General features: G+C 38.5%; 1 long non-coding RNA gene across 2 annotated transcripts; it reads right to left on the bottom strand.

Moving 5' to 3' along the window:
• Positions 1–5,842: 5,842 nt before the first annotated feature.
• LOC116711609 (uncharacterized) lies at positions 5,843–6,895 on the bottom strand. Of its 2 annotated transcripts, XR_004337285.1 has the most exons (3): positions 6,294–6,875; positions 6,093–6,205; positions 5,843–5,986 (listed from the first exon to the last, which is right to left on the bottom strand). It is a non-coding gene; the product is annotated as an uncharacterized LOC116711609 (long non-coding RNA). The 2 variants fall into 2 exon arrangements; XR_004337284.1 differs by lacking the exon at positions 5,843–5,986 and having other exon boundaries at positions 6,131–6,205; positions 6,294–6,895.
• Positions 6,896–14,578: the final 7,683 nt, after the last annotated feature.

The raw sequence follows: 14,578 nt of genomic DNA, 5'->3' as shown, positions 1-14,578 counted from the left end.
CTTGTTGATCTTGAAAAACATACAGAGAGTTTGGAATGCTGGATGAAAGGATGACACAGACAATGACAATTATAAAACAATGCTCACTGGACTAATGGATGCCATAAAGGCTACATTTCCTGTCCGTATAAACATGACCTCCATCTATACATGCAAACAACGACCGGATGAGACAACTGATGACTTCATTCATCGCCTTATGGACACCGTTACAACATACGGAGGCCATGCCAGGCCAGACACCTTCAACAATCAAGCTCCACCTGACCTTTGGGAAAGTATTACCTGTGACGCCATAATTAAAGGATTGCTTCCAGACATCTCAAAGGAACTGAAACAGAGCTATGTGGGTTGGGCTGAGCAACCTCGTTTGGAAGATATCAGGCGTTATGCCAGACATGCACAGCAGCAATTTGACTCGTCTGCTCTTAACTATGTATATGAATGGAAGCTTCCAAATTCAACTCTTTCACAACAACTTCTTGCAGAAGTGAAAACTTTAATTTCTCCTTCTTCTGATTTTAAACAGCCTGATGACTTAAGCTGCATTTCAAATGCTTCATTGGGAGCTAATTGTGATTATGAGAAGCGATGGCTCCGAGCTCCTTCTGAGAAACTGTCAACATCTGCTTTGTTTTGGAACACACACACAGCGGGTCTGGCTGCAAAATCACAAAATTTGGAGTGGAATGATGTAGGGTCATTTATTCATGCGTGTAAAAATGAGACTGATTGGATTCTTTCACCTACTGACCCAAATCTAATGTTTTCTGAGCGCATGTCTGCCTTCAAAAAAGTTTTTCATTGTAAAAAAAACTGTGGAATTGGTTCCTACCACAGATCCCAATTTTGAAGCATGCTTTTTATCTCACACAGATCTGTTTTCACTACCACAAGCCCTATCTAAAGTTCCTGATGATTTTGGGGCTAAAAGCAAATGTGATGTCGGTCTAATTAAAGGTTGTGAACCAGTTGTTATTACCCCGACATCTGATTTCCGTCCATGTCAAAAACAATATCCCCTAAAACCTGAAGCTGTTGAGGGCATAAAACCAGTTTTTGAAGCTTTACTAAACGCCGGCATCATTATTCCCTGTAATGATTCTCCAGTTCGCTCACCAATATTTCCAGTAAAAAAGGCAAGGATCCCTGGGGAACGTCAGGAGTGGAGATTTGTGCAAGATTTAAAACTAGTAAATAAATCAGTTTTACCACGTGCAACAATAATGCCAAATCCTCATACGATCCTCTCTCAGATTCCCTCAAATGCTCAGTTCTTTTCGGTGATTGACCTTTCAAATGCATTTTTCTCTGTCCCTGTGGACCCGAAAAGTCAGTTCTGGTTTGCTTTTGAATTTGAAGGAAAATTACGGTTGTGTCAAGGCTTTTGTGACAGCCCCCCTATCTATAATGCTGTGCTGAAGGCTAGCTTGGATTCACTCCAACTTTCACCTGGTTCTGCTCTTATTCAGTATGTTGATGATCTTCTGTTATGCAGTCCAACTAAAGAGCAATGTGAAAAAGCAACAGTTACCTTGCTAACGCATCTTCATGCTGGGGGTCACAAAGCCAGTCTTTCTAAGCTTCAGTTTGTCAAAGAAGAAGTGACCTTTTTAGGTCATGTTGTGTCAAAAAAGGGTCGTTCCCTTTCACCTAAACGTGTTTCTGCTGTTCAAAACATACCCAGACCAGTCACAAAGAAACAGCTTCTGTCTTTTCTGGGTATTACATCTTACTGCAGAAACTTCATTCTGAATTACTCAATTCTGGAGAGTCCTTTGAGAGCCCTTAGTAGTGGTCTTCAGGCTCCAGGCACTGTCCAATGGACTCCAGAGGCTGAAGCTGCTTTTACTCAGCTAAAGCTGACACTACAGACTGCTGCTACACTTGGCATTCCTAATCCCAACAAACCGTTTGTTCAAACAGTGGATGAAAAAAAAGGCTGCATGACATCCGTCCTGCTGCAATCACACGGAGGAAAATTAAGACCTGTGGCATATTTTTCAGCTAAGTTAGATCCTGTTGCTGAAGGGCTAATTGGTTGTTTACGTGCTGTGGCTGCTGCAGAAAAAGCTGTTCTTGCATCACGTGACATTGTGGGTTATGCCAACCTCACCTTGTTGGTTCCACACTCTGTTTCTATCATACTTTTAGAGCAGAAAACTTCTCATCTTTCTGCTGCGCGTTGGCTAAGATATACAACTGTTCTTCTGGATTTACCGAATATCACCGTAAAACGTTGCACTGTTCTTAATCCAGCAACTCTTTTGCCGACTCCTGATGATGGTGAACCTCATCATTGTGAGGCAGTCTTGGAACAAGTTTGCACACCCAGACCTGATTTATGTGACACACTTCTAACTAACCCTGACTTAGTGCTGTTTGTTGATGGCTCTGCATCATGTGATCCTATTACTACTACTAACCGTGTTGGCTTTGCTGTTTGCTCTTTGCATGAAACGCTAGTTTCTGGCTCCTTACCTAAACACTTTTCTGCATAAACTGCTGAGCTTGTAGCACTAACAGAGGCATGTAAACTGGCAGCTGGTAAGTCTGCCTCGATATTTACTGATTCAAACTATGCATTTAAAATTGTGCATAGTTTTGGAGTTCTTTGGAAACATAGAAGATTTCTTAAAGCAGATGGTAAACCTATTCTGAACTCTTCTCAAGTTGCAGATTTGTTGGATGCTATCATGTTACCTTCTGCCATCTCTGTGACTAAATGTCAGGCTCACACAAACTCTGCTGATACCGTTGCCCGTGGCAACGCAAGAGCTGATATGGCAGCGAAACAGGCTGCACAGCGGCCTTCAATGATGAACTGCCCCTCCTTCCACACTTCTCCACCTTCTCCCCCCTCCCCTCTCTGATGTTGAAGCACTACAGTCTTTTGCTTCAGGAACAGAGAGGCGTGTTTGGAAATCCTCATCTGTTTATGATAATGGAATATGGATGGGTCCGAATGGCAAACCATGCCTTCCAAGACATTTTTTTCCGCACTTCGCAAAACTGACTCATGGTTTTGACCATGTTTCGAAGTCTGGGATGATTGCTTCACTTACAGCACACTGGTTTACTAAGGGATTCAGTTCTTTTGCACAAAGACACTGTCAGGCATGCATGATCTGTGCAACACACAATACGGGGAGGGGTGCGAGCACATCTCAGGCTGCACAACCTCCGCCTGACAGACCTTTTGACTATTTGATGATGGACTTCATTGAACTGTCCCCTGCTGAGGGGAAGAAATTTTTGCTTGTTATTGTTGACATGTTTAGCAAATGGGTGGAAGCTTTCCCATCGAAGCATGCGGACAGTCACACAGTAACTAAGGCTTTGCTGACTGAAATTATCCCTCGTTGGGGTGTTCCTGCCAGAATTAGCAGTGATAATGGCACACACTTTGTTAATGCAGCATTAACTGAAGTGGGAAAGCTTTTAGGTACGACTTTGAAAACTCATTGCGCATATCACCCGCGAAGTTCTGGCGCTGTCGAACGCGTCAACGGCGTTTTGAAGACCAAACTAGCTAAATGCTGTGAAGAAACAGGTCTGTCTTGGGTTAAGGCCCTACCGATCGTTTTGACTTACATGAGGATGCAGAGGAGAGCCAGGATTAACCTCAGTCCATTTGAGATCCTGTTTGGCCGGCCTCCTAATTTGGGTTTAGGGCCTCAGAGAAAGGTCCTTCCTTCCACTTCTATCTGTGATGATGCCATGTTGTCTTACTGTCAAAACCTGTCGAATGTGCTTTCTCAAGTTTTTCAGATGGTGAAAGACGCATTGCCGCGTCCTGCCGAGTCACCACTCCATGCCATCAAGCCAGGTGATTGGGTCGTGGTGAAAGACTTCAGGAGGACGCGGTGGAACTCCAAACGCTGGAGGGGACCCTTTCAAGTGTTGCTCGTCACGCTTACAGCTGTTAAGGTTGCAGAGCGGGCGACGTGGATTCATGCCAGCCACTGTAAACGGGTGCCGGAGCCTCAGGAGGACGCTCATCCTGACGGGGAGGAAGTAGTCCACCAGTCGTCAGAACGACAGACCGAGGAGGACGACGCGCATCTTTCTGAATGAGGATAAATTACTTAACTGCTGCTGGTGTTAAGTGCTAGTAACCTCTGACACCGCAGACAGCCACGTTTGATTTCCTGGATCGCTGAAAAAAAAACAAACCTTCATTATAATTGGTGTTAAGTGCTAGTAACCTCTGACACCCAAAGAGGAAAGTCCGCACAGACGGTATACGGAAGAGGCGGAACATAACAACGAACATTGTAGAAAAGCAACATTGGTTGCTTTTCTACGTCAAAAGGCTCCCCAACCAAAGAACTATTGCTGGTCCACTGGTGAGTGGTCGAAGTGGGGTGTGAAGATTTAAAATAAATATTAAGAGTTCCTGAGTGATGCGACTACAAGTGTTTCACCATGATGTCTTCATCTTGTTCCAATTACAGACATTTGTGTTGGCTGTTTTTGCTTTTTGTTGTTTGTTTGTGTCGCTCAGGTGGTGGGTTTTGTTTCCCTCTGATGAGGTGGGAAGTTTTCTTCTACGTGGACTGAGGGATGTTGAATGGCTGCATGAGGAGGTTAATGTGTAGAAAGTTTTTTATAGTCTTTACTTAGTAATAATCATGTGTATTTTCCAGCTAGTGTCCTAGCTTAGCTTTCCTATCTGCTTTGCTCCTCATAGAAATGTCTATGTTTTACAAAAACAAATGCCTGTCCTTTCTACATCTTCTGCAAATCCATTTTATATTTAGATTTTACATTTCATTTGATCTAGCCTTCTGGGTTTTTTTTTTTTTTAAGGTTTAGTTAGAGTGGAGTTTTACCTTGTTGAACATTGTTGTTGTGACATTGATTTTAAATTACTCGACGTCATGTGTATGAATTGTTTTTCTAGCTACTTATAAGGGTGTTTTCTACTGAGCTTAACTTTGACATTGATTTTTTGTTTGTTTGTTTTTTGCTATTTGATGTTGTTTCTTTTGTTTGTTTTTATGTTACCTTTTTTTTATTACAATAGTTATTCGTGATTTTTTTCGTATCTTCATTCGTTGGTGTGATGCCTCCGTGTTTATCCTGGTTAGCACATATACAGAACCGTCTCCCTGGCAAGGAGGGGTTGCAAGATAAGTTTTCCTACCTAACACAGTGATATTGTTGCAGGGTTGAGTAGGTGTCTGCCGGTAGGTTTTTCGTATCTTGTGTATATGTGTTTGTTTTTTATTTTGTTTTTTTTTTTATTATTTTTGTTTTCATTTTCATTTTTTTTCTCCTTTTCTTACATCTTCCAGGATAGTTTTATGTTGTATCTTTTAACCTCGGAGGGAAATGATGATTAATATTAAATATTACATATTTACTTATAATCAAAAGGGGGGAAATGATGTGGAAAAATTACAGTTAGGTTACACCTGCTAGTTGTATTTCTATATGTTTATTCTAAGTTCTGTATATTCCCACCAAGTTAAAGCTGTTTTGGTTACATGTACAAGGTTGGACGTTGTTTTTCCCCAGCTGCATGGGAACCAGTCTGTTTCCCATGCTTAGGATCCCTTATCCCTTTGTACAAAACTCATGTGTTGTCTCTGCCTGGCAGAGCTTTCATCCAGACTTGCTTCATTACTGATTGTCCTACAAGCTCTCTGTATTGTGCACAATATATGAATAAACCTGACTGAGTGATTTCACCTGAACAGTGCTTGGAAATAGTATTTTTTCCACGACAGTTTCCTTATTTATTGTTTCCTTAAAACTGTTTAAGGAGTGTTGATTTCATCCAAAATTTTAAGAGATTATAAAGGATTTAAAGTTAAAAAAAAAAAACCCAATGAAAATGTACTACATGGCATGCATTTGAAGCTTTGACCCAACACAGGGCAGGCTGTACACTGTGATGGAGATATTTGTCTCTTTAAAGATCTGTTCCAGGATCTTTGACACCTTTGACCACAGCAGCTGGTCCAGGCCACAGCCAATTCTGAGGGGGGAGATACGAGACAAGCAAATTGTTTAATAATTCCCAATAAAGAAGAAGATTTAAGGGTATTTATTATAGTCATTTATTCACAGTAGTTCCTACAAACCGGGGTATTGATATCCTATTGACACCATTTTCTAAGCAGTGAGATTTCATGTCTTCCAGACTCTGTCTTAGGTTGACATACGTGGGTTTCTGGCTGGCTTTTTTCTTTGTGATCTGAGACACATAATAGGAAAGATACAGTTACCAGATTGAATAATGAAACAACTTTTGGTCCTATGCAGTATAATTGAGGTACGTTTACCAGATAGTAGATGAAACGTTGATCATGTGTCAGGACAGCACACTGCCCTGGAAGCTTCTCTATTAGGACATACATAAAAAAATACAAAAACAGGATATGATTTAGCACTTGCTGTTGAAATCAGACATTTGAACAAACTGCAAAAAAAAAAACATAAAACATTTTTTTTCCAAAACAAAGACTTTAGTAACTAGTCTGACTCACTCTGCTCCTTTAACTCTGAGACTCGACCAAACTTCTTCTTGAACATCACCGCTATGCCTGCTCCCATGCGACAGTCTTCACTGATGCAGTGGGCCAAGGATTCATCGCGTGGACAGGAGAACAAATCTCCGGTGAGATACTTGAATGTCCAGTTGGTTGATCGATAGAGTTTCTCAGTTTTGCACATGTTCATACTTTCTTCAAGCGCGACTTGGAGAAAACTATAACCACAAAGTACCAAGTTGGTAACGGCGCTTACTACAGCCTTGCTTATCCCCTCTACATGTGGCCCCACACTAGGCTGTGTCTCATTGTTCCTTAAAGCATCACCCACTTTAGCTGAATTTTTTTTTCCAAATTTGTCCGGGGGTTGTTAGTCCCAGTAAACTACAATAAGCTGGATTTTCTGTTTGCCTCAAAAATGAATTTTGATGTTACAAAAAAATAAAAAAATAAAAATACCAATCTTTGCTTTCATCCACCATAAAACATTGCTCATTATTTCTCCTCAGTCCAATCCGATGGTCAAATTTCAATTCAGTTGATTTATAAAACGCTAATTTACAATAGGTAATCTCAAAACCATTTACAAAAAAGTCATTTCCATCCTACTTATCAAACAACGCAGCAATTTAAAAGTATTAAAGTCAGTAAAAAACAAAAAGTTTAGTTATCCGAGTTAAAAAGGCAGAATGCATCATGTCATTGACTCGTCATTGACTTGACTTGTTTATACGCTTCTCCTTCTTCAAATTACTTTAACCCTACAATGACTGATTTGATCCATATTTTCAGGGGAAGCCGGTGGAACCAACATGTACATTTGCTGCTTTCTATCTTTGTTCTTTCTTAGACTAGGACCACCACAAAATGAATAACCTCGCTGATTGAACTCTAAAATGAATAAAAAGTCATTCAGTTAATCATTCAGTTACTCAGAATCAGCACAACATTGACTCTTTCCATCTTTAAGATGACTAGAACAAACTCCTCACTGTTGAATCCGTGGTGTTGGCGTCACTTTATTACAAATGATAGTAAATAATTGGAAATATAATTTTACCAAGATAGAACTTAATCCGCTATTACCGGACACAACTGGAACTCCATAAAGTCTCGTAGTAAAAGTCACATTAATACACAATCAGAGCGCATCATGCTAAACCGATCCTCCGCAAAAATACAAAAAAACAAACAAACAAACAAACAAACATTTGTTTAACATGTCAGAATTTTAACAAGAAAGAAAAACACAGAGTACAAGCGATAAAATTGTTGTGTTATTAGATGCAGGTCACAACAGTTGGAAGTGTACATTTTATCTTTAGGATTTTATGTAACACCGTACTAATAAGCTACATTATTGTTGGTGAATAATATCACAGTGAACACAGATCCTAATCATCCATCACTAGTGGATCTGCTCTTCTCTTCTTCTGCAGCCCCTGGATGAACAGGAACAACTGATGTTTGTTTGTTCTGTAGGACACAATTTCCCTTTAAGGAGAAAAAAAATCAAAGTTTAGTTTGTTTGACATTGTTGTTTTTCAGCACACGCAAATGATAGAGCACTTAATAAATTAAAATAAAAGTTGTTCATTTACATTATATTCATTTAGACCAAAAAGGAAAGTTATTAGTTATATTCTACAATTCAGAGTAGAATTCAGTTTTTAACGAGATCCAATTTTTTTTTAAAGTTTTTGACAAACCTTAAAGTGTCTTCAGCTCGTGGAGCCGTTTCAGTGAAGTTAGCGTTCATGGAGGGAAACTTGCTGCTGCTGTTCTGCTCGGTCAGAATGTTGCTGATGTCAGAAAAATCTGCTGTCATGTCATGAGCTGGAAAAACAAAAAATGAACAAACATGTTTGCAAAAAGAAGTGGCATCGTGTTTTCACTTAAGACTTATAAAATAGTTTCATGATTTTGGTTATGCCTGTAGAATTTAAACTGAGGTAACACTGAACAATGAATCGTTGGGTAAATAGTTTGAAAAAGAAAAGATATTAAAGACACGCTAACCTAAATGGCTGCAAATGCAACCATTGCTGAAAATGAATCAGACTCATGTGTAATGTTTTGTCTTAGTGTAATGTTTCATCTCTCTGCAAAAATTTGAGTCACTAAGCTTTATTCTGTTTTAAACCTTTGCTATTTGATCAGTTTGGTTTTAGAAGGGGAACAATGACTTTTTTTATTATTTATAACAGAAACATAAAATCTAGTCTTTTTACATCTTTAAGATGACTAGAACAAGACTCACTGTGAACACTGAGGGCGACGAGTTCAGCCAAAAGTAAAACATTCAGGATTCCCAAACAGACAGCCGTACGGAGGCAGAGCCTCTCTTTGGAGCTGCTCCAACCTTAACAAAAACCTCAACCTTAGCAAAATTGAATTCAATACACACTAGATTTCTCTGTAACTTCGTTCTTACCTGTGTGATTTGATGCAGTTTGTCCAACAGGTTCCATATTGACGTAAATTTCCTCCATCGCTTCAGACTCTGTGCTGGCTTTAAACATTGACTATAAAATCCACTGCAGTAGTGGAACAAAGTGAAAAACTGTGGGAAAGAGATGAGATGTCTGGTGTTCAACAAAACAAAAGGTAAACGTATTTTAGAGATAACGACCAAATAAAGAAATTCATGAGCGCAGATTCAGTATTAGTTTCTTAAATATCTTACACAACATAAAATTCTTGAAGGTTTCAATAGTTTCATAAGTTCATATTTGCTGATTCGGTTCTGTATCAATGAATATTTATTTATCCTTTTTCTTTGTTTTCCTTCAGCTTGGTTAATCCTACTCATAATAAACACATTACACTTTTCCATGGGTGAAAAAATAATTGACTCTTTCCATCTTTAAGATGACACAAAATTAAAAATAGTTTTAAATCACTGATATAAGGATGAAAAAATACATCTGATGTTGTGATGTTCTTGCTTCATCTTGCTCCTGCAGATGGCCGTGTCCAAAAATATTTCCTAAAAGCTAATAAATTGTTGGAGCAGATGACTGGTTCCCTCCTTGGTCATATGGACCCAACAGTTTTACAGGTCTCATTCTGTCCTGATAACTAGTCACAGCCTTGCTCTCGGTAAAAACAACTATCATCTTCGTATTTTGCTTTCTAAATCCTCTTTTAACCCTGTTTCTTGTCCAGTAGCAGAAACACTTACATTAAGAAACCACAGGTGTTGAACTGAAATCCTCCTTTAGTCCAGAAAATGTAAAATCCCTGAATTGCATTATTACAAAACTTCTATAGCCGCTGAAATGAATAATTATGGAATTGTACGTATTTATTCATATTTTAAAGATATGTACTTTTAGGACTGCCATCTAGTAAAAAACAAGCTGCATGAGCTGGCTAGTACTGTCTAAAACTCTGTCACCATATCTTCTAAAACAGCCATGAGGCAGATCAACAGTTTGACAAACGGTTTGCTTTGTGAAGCACCGCCTCACTGGGAGGGAATCAAAAGGGAATCAGGTGCAAGTTGGGCGGGTTAAAGTAAGAGAAACCAGATACTGCATTCAAAGCATGATGAAGACCAGCAAGCAAAACAATCACAGAGTGGATATAGTAGAATATCAGAGTTCAGGAGATACAGGATAGAAGATTTGACTGAATCAAGACATTGCCCAGAAGTTCAGACTGGGAAGCTAACTGGCAAATTACTAGCTAAGTATGTGGAGCAGGAAAATAGGTCGTATTTACTTTAATTTATGCAAACCAATTGCCTCAAAAAGATTCAATTACTGCAACTTATAAAAGACAAGTGTAGTTACACCGTGTGATTTTGGCAAACAATATTCTTAAACTCATCCAAAATATTATTCTCCGCAAAACTTATTTTATTTTCTGCCTACAGCAGCAGCAGCAATATATTTGCTACATAGATTAAAGATTCATGGTCTCATCATTTGACATGGTTGTTCTGTTCAAAACCTTTTGGTTTGCTTGAGCAGAAATGGCGTAGTGTCTGGGCATGTTAAAATGTTCAACTTTTACCACCCTAAATCCTCACTACTTTCCTATAGCTCACTTTTTATTTTATTTTACTTGTTGCATGGACTCAACTTAAATAGATTAACTTATAAAGCTTTTTTTTTTTATATTCAAACGTTCCTGCCACTTGTTTAAGATGAGTACAAACAACAAGTTGATGATAATTAAATGATGTTCACTTGAACTTTTTTTTTTTTTAAGTCTAATGTTTTATTTTACAGTGAGGAAGGCCGGAGTCTAGCTTTAGCAGATGGCTGAAGGCATCTGATCCGCTTCAAACTCAGTACCTGTTTGCTCCAAGGCAAAACTTTGGTAAGGTTAAATTTAATCGGCTAAAGAAAGTCAGACGGTTTATTCTCCAATGTGAGAAATCCCTTGAGGTAGTCAGGTTTCTTGTTTGATCAGATCTTGTTAGTCATTTACATAGTATGATTACTAATTAACGGTTGATTCTTTTGTATCTAGATGCAATGTAATCATTCAATTCACAATTGAAGTTCTATTATGGGGATTCTGCAAATTAAATATTTCATAGTATATTTCACTGATTCCTTTCATACAGTCCAAGTTCCCTGACAAGGAGAAATGACCTTTCAGAGAAACATAATCTTTATTGCTTTGAGTATAATGATATTTTACTTAATCTGACTGATATGATCTTCTTTAGCGCATACTGATGCTTCGCATTGATCATTTATAAGCTTATCGATTACAAGAGTTGTACTGTCTGTTAGAGAACATTAGTGAACAGCATCATTAGGACCAAGGAACAAAAGCTGCAGATCATTTTTAAGGTAACAAAACAATTCACCATTTTGTGAGCAACTCATGGAGCATGGTTGTGTAGTGAGCAGAGGTGTGACCAAGTCACTGTGTTGCAAGTCTCAAGTAAGTCTCAAGTCTCTGTCCTCAAGTCCGAGTCAAGTCTCAAGTAAAGAAGGCAAAAGTCGAGTCAAGTCTCAAGTCAGGAACCTTTAATTTCAAGTCATTTCGAGTCATTTTTATTTATTTTTTTTTTAATAATTTGCAATTATACATAAAATTCAAATAATAGACCATTTGTTCTTTTTAAAATATGTATTTATCTCAAATGATAGAACATGTGTAGCTGAACACAAAGTATAAAAAACATTTTTAAATTGGACCACTTTATTGCCCAGTTCTGTTAAACTTGATATTCAATAAAAAAAGATGAAAATGCTGACATTTCCACAGCACAATACAAAGAACCATAACAGCAGTTTTTTCCTCTTTTCTCTGACCTGGTCACTGAGTGAACATGTATTTTTATGTGTCCATGTTTTGAGTGACATAAGAAACAAAACAAATATATCAACTGAACAATTAACAGAAATCTGCAATTGAGGATACTGTATTTCAGTTAACTATTCTGCATTGCATTTGCAAAAGACCAAACTGAAAAAAAGTCTGTCTGTCATTTGTGCACGATGAGGACGTAAAATGATGCCACCATAGCTGAAGACACGCTCCACTGGAGCACTGCAAGCAGGCACTGCCAAAACTCTGGTGGCCACATTAAACAGTGAAGGAAGAATGTGCATGTTCATTGCCCAGAACAAGAGGGCGTTCTGTCCATCAGCAATATGGAGGTAATGACTTAGCTGTAGTGCTGGACTTGTCTGGACATCCTTCTTCTGCCTCTTACAATAAGCGGCAAACAGTCCTCCATCTTCACAGTCCTTTTGATCTTTATCACCAGGAGTCACGTGTTGCTCCAACTTTGCAGGATCTGCAGCATTTTCCAGCATCAGATCTGAGAAAACATCCAAGTAACAGCGGCAAAAGAGCCTGTATTAGAATTTTAGACAATAAATAAATAATACAGAAAAAGAACACCAAATACAGTCTTTACCTTAAACTTTTTGTGTCACTTCTGTCTTCATGTCCTGACTGCCCAACACATGGTGTTCCACCCACAACAGAGAAAACGCTGGATCCAAAGCAGCTGCTTTGAGGTACACTGGATCTGAAAAGGGTGCAGTGATCCCTTCTTCTGCTCTCGCCATTTGCACACTGATAAAAATTCCAAGAAATCTTTTGTTCAAAGATGCCTGGAGACTGCTGACCAGACCACGGTGCACATTATTTGTGGAGGCATTTGAAGGACCGGATTTATGGTAAATCATCACCAATTTAACCCGGAGTACACATGCTAACACGAAGTTAGCTATAGTCAACCATCTTACAGCAAAAGAAAAGTGCCACCTACCGATCTTTGTGAAGCTTCAAATGCCGGACAAAGTTGGACGTCGTGGCATCTCCATCCGATATTCTCTTCTTGCATGTTTTACAAGTTGCAGTTCGTTTTTTAGTCGAAAGTTCATAACCTACGTAGCCAAAAGAAATTACTCGCGGAAGCATATTCGAGCGGTTATTTCGTATTTCGTTCCCTGAGCTCTGTAGCTTTGCCGCGTTTTTTTAAACCTCCAAATCCTGTTAATTTGATTGGTTGTGCTGCAGCTACGTACACATACATACATAAGGAGAGAGGAAAACCATAGTGACGGTCTGCGCATATTGATACGGAATGAGTGAAATTAATTAATGACGCCACTTTATAAATAATGTGTTTTAAATTTTAAGACTTTGAGTAAAAAATATCAAGTCTTTTCAAGTAAACAGCTTCAAGTCGAGTCAAGTCCCAAGTCAATGGCATGAAAGTCAAAGTCAAGTCCGAGTCTTTGAGCATTTTTTCAAGTCAAGTCTCAAGTCGTGATTTTAACGACTCGAGTCTGACTCCAGTCCAAGTCATGTGACTCGAGTCCCCATCTCTGGTAGTGAGTATGTTTAATTTTTATTTTTAGGTAAAGTGTACCAATAGCAAACTTAGTCAATGTTATTATAAGTTGGGCTAGTTGTCAGAAGATGTAAGTAAGTCTCGGTGAGAGGGAGTATTTAAGAAAAAACACAAATTCACTGATTAAATTGTTGGTTGATAGCCAGCATATATTTGAATTTGTGCAACAAACACCAAAAGAAAAAAACTATATAAAACTGAATGGCCATTCAGTTTGATAAAATATTTACACATTCAATAAATCAATAGAAATCCAAGGGCACACATTAAAACATCAAATCTAAATAAATAATATGAATTATATTAACTATTTTAATACAGACTGATGGTTCACATTGATCATTTAAAAGTTTTAGTAATGAAAAATTTCAACTGTAGTGAAAGCTGAAAGATACATATAAGTATCCTCACCGAGGCCTGTTTTGTCCCTGTCAGATATTCTTCAGAAATAAATTTACAGATGAGGAACTTTTACTAACATGTTTCACACTAGCAAGTGTTACAGAAAAAAAAAGAGTTTCAAATGTATTTAAACCAAGATTTACTATTTTGGAGAAAATATGAAGCAGTGGGAAGATCAGTGTTGATTCAACAGCGTGAAAAAAAAAACTGAACAAAATCATTCACAGTGATGCCAGGACAAATTCTGGAAAAGTCTGGACAAATTCTTTAACTGCGGAAAGATAAAAGTTCAATTTGAGCAGCCTCACTTAGGCCTGTTTACTGTCTGTCACATGTTCTTCAGAAGTACGTGTACAAATGAACATTTACTGACATGTTTCACACTAGCTAGTGTTACAGAAAAAAAAAATCTATAAGAGTTTAAAATTTAAGTGATGAAGGAAATCACAAACTCATAGTCAGCACTGACTAATCGTTCTACCATAAAATAAAGCAGTAAAACAGTTAAAACTCTAGGCTTTCTGTAGAGGTATGTGTTCAGTCTTACAGGTGCGCACACACAGATGGCAGGGGCTGGGGTCAGCCCTGCACCCACACACACACACACACACACACACACACACACACGCATCCAGAGTAAGAGGGCAGGGGAGGGGGTCACTGCTGACCCTCAGTCCTTATGTCCTACACACACACAAACACACGCACACACAGACGGCATGGATAAATCTAAACTTATCTAGGAAAGGTGACAATCTATGTATTAATCTTGATACTGATGATCACTTATTGTTTTTTTGTGCTCTAATTGTACTGTACTTTAATTTGCTCACAAGTGGTC

The sequence above is a fragment of the Xiphophorus hellerii genome, chromosome 21 (genome assembly GCF_003331165.1).
Source record: "Xiphophorus hellerii strain 12219 chromosome 21, Xiphophorus_hellerii-4.1, whole genome shotgun sequence".
Taxonomy (NCBI): domain Eukaryota; kingdom Metazoa; phylum Chordata; class Actinopteri; order Cyprinodontiformes; family Poeciliidae; genus Xiphophorus; species Xiphophorus hellerii.
This window is presented reverse-complemented; position numbering and strand designations above follow the sequence as displayed.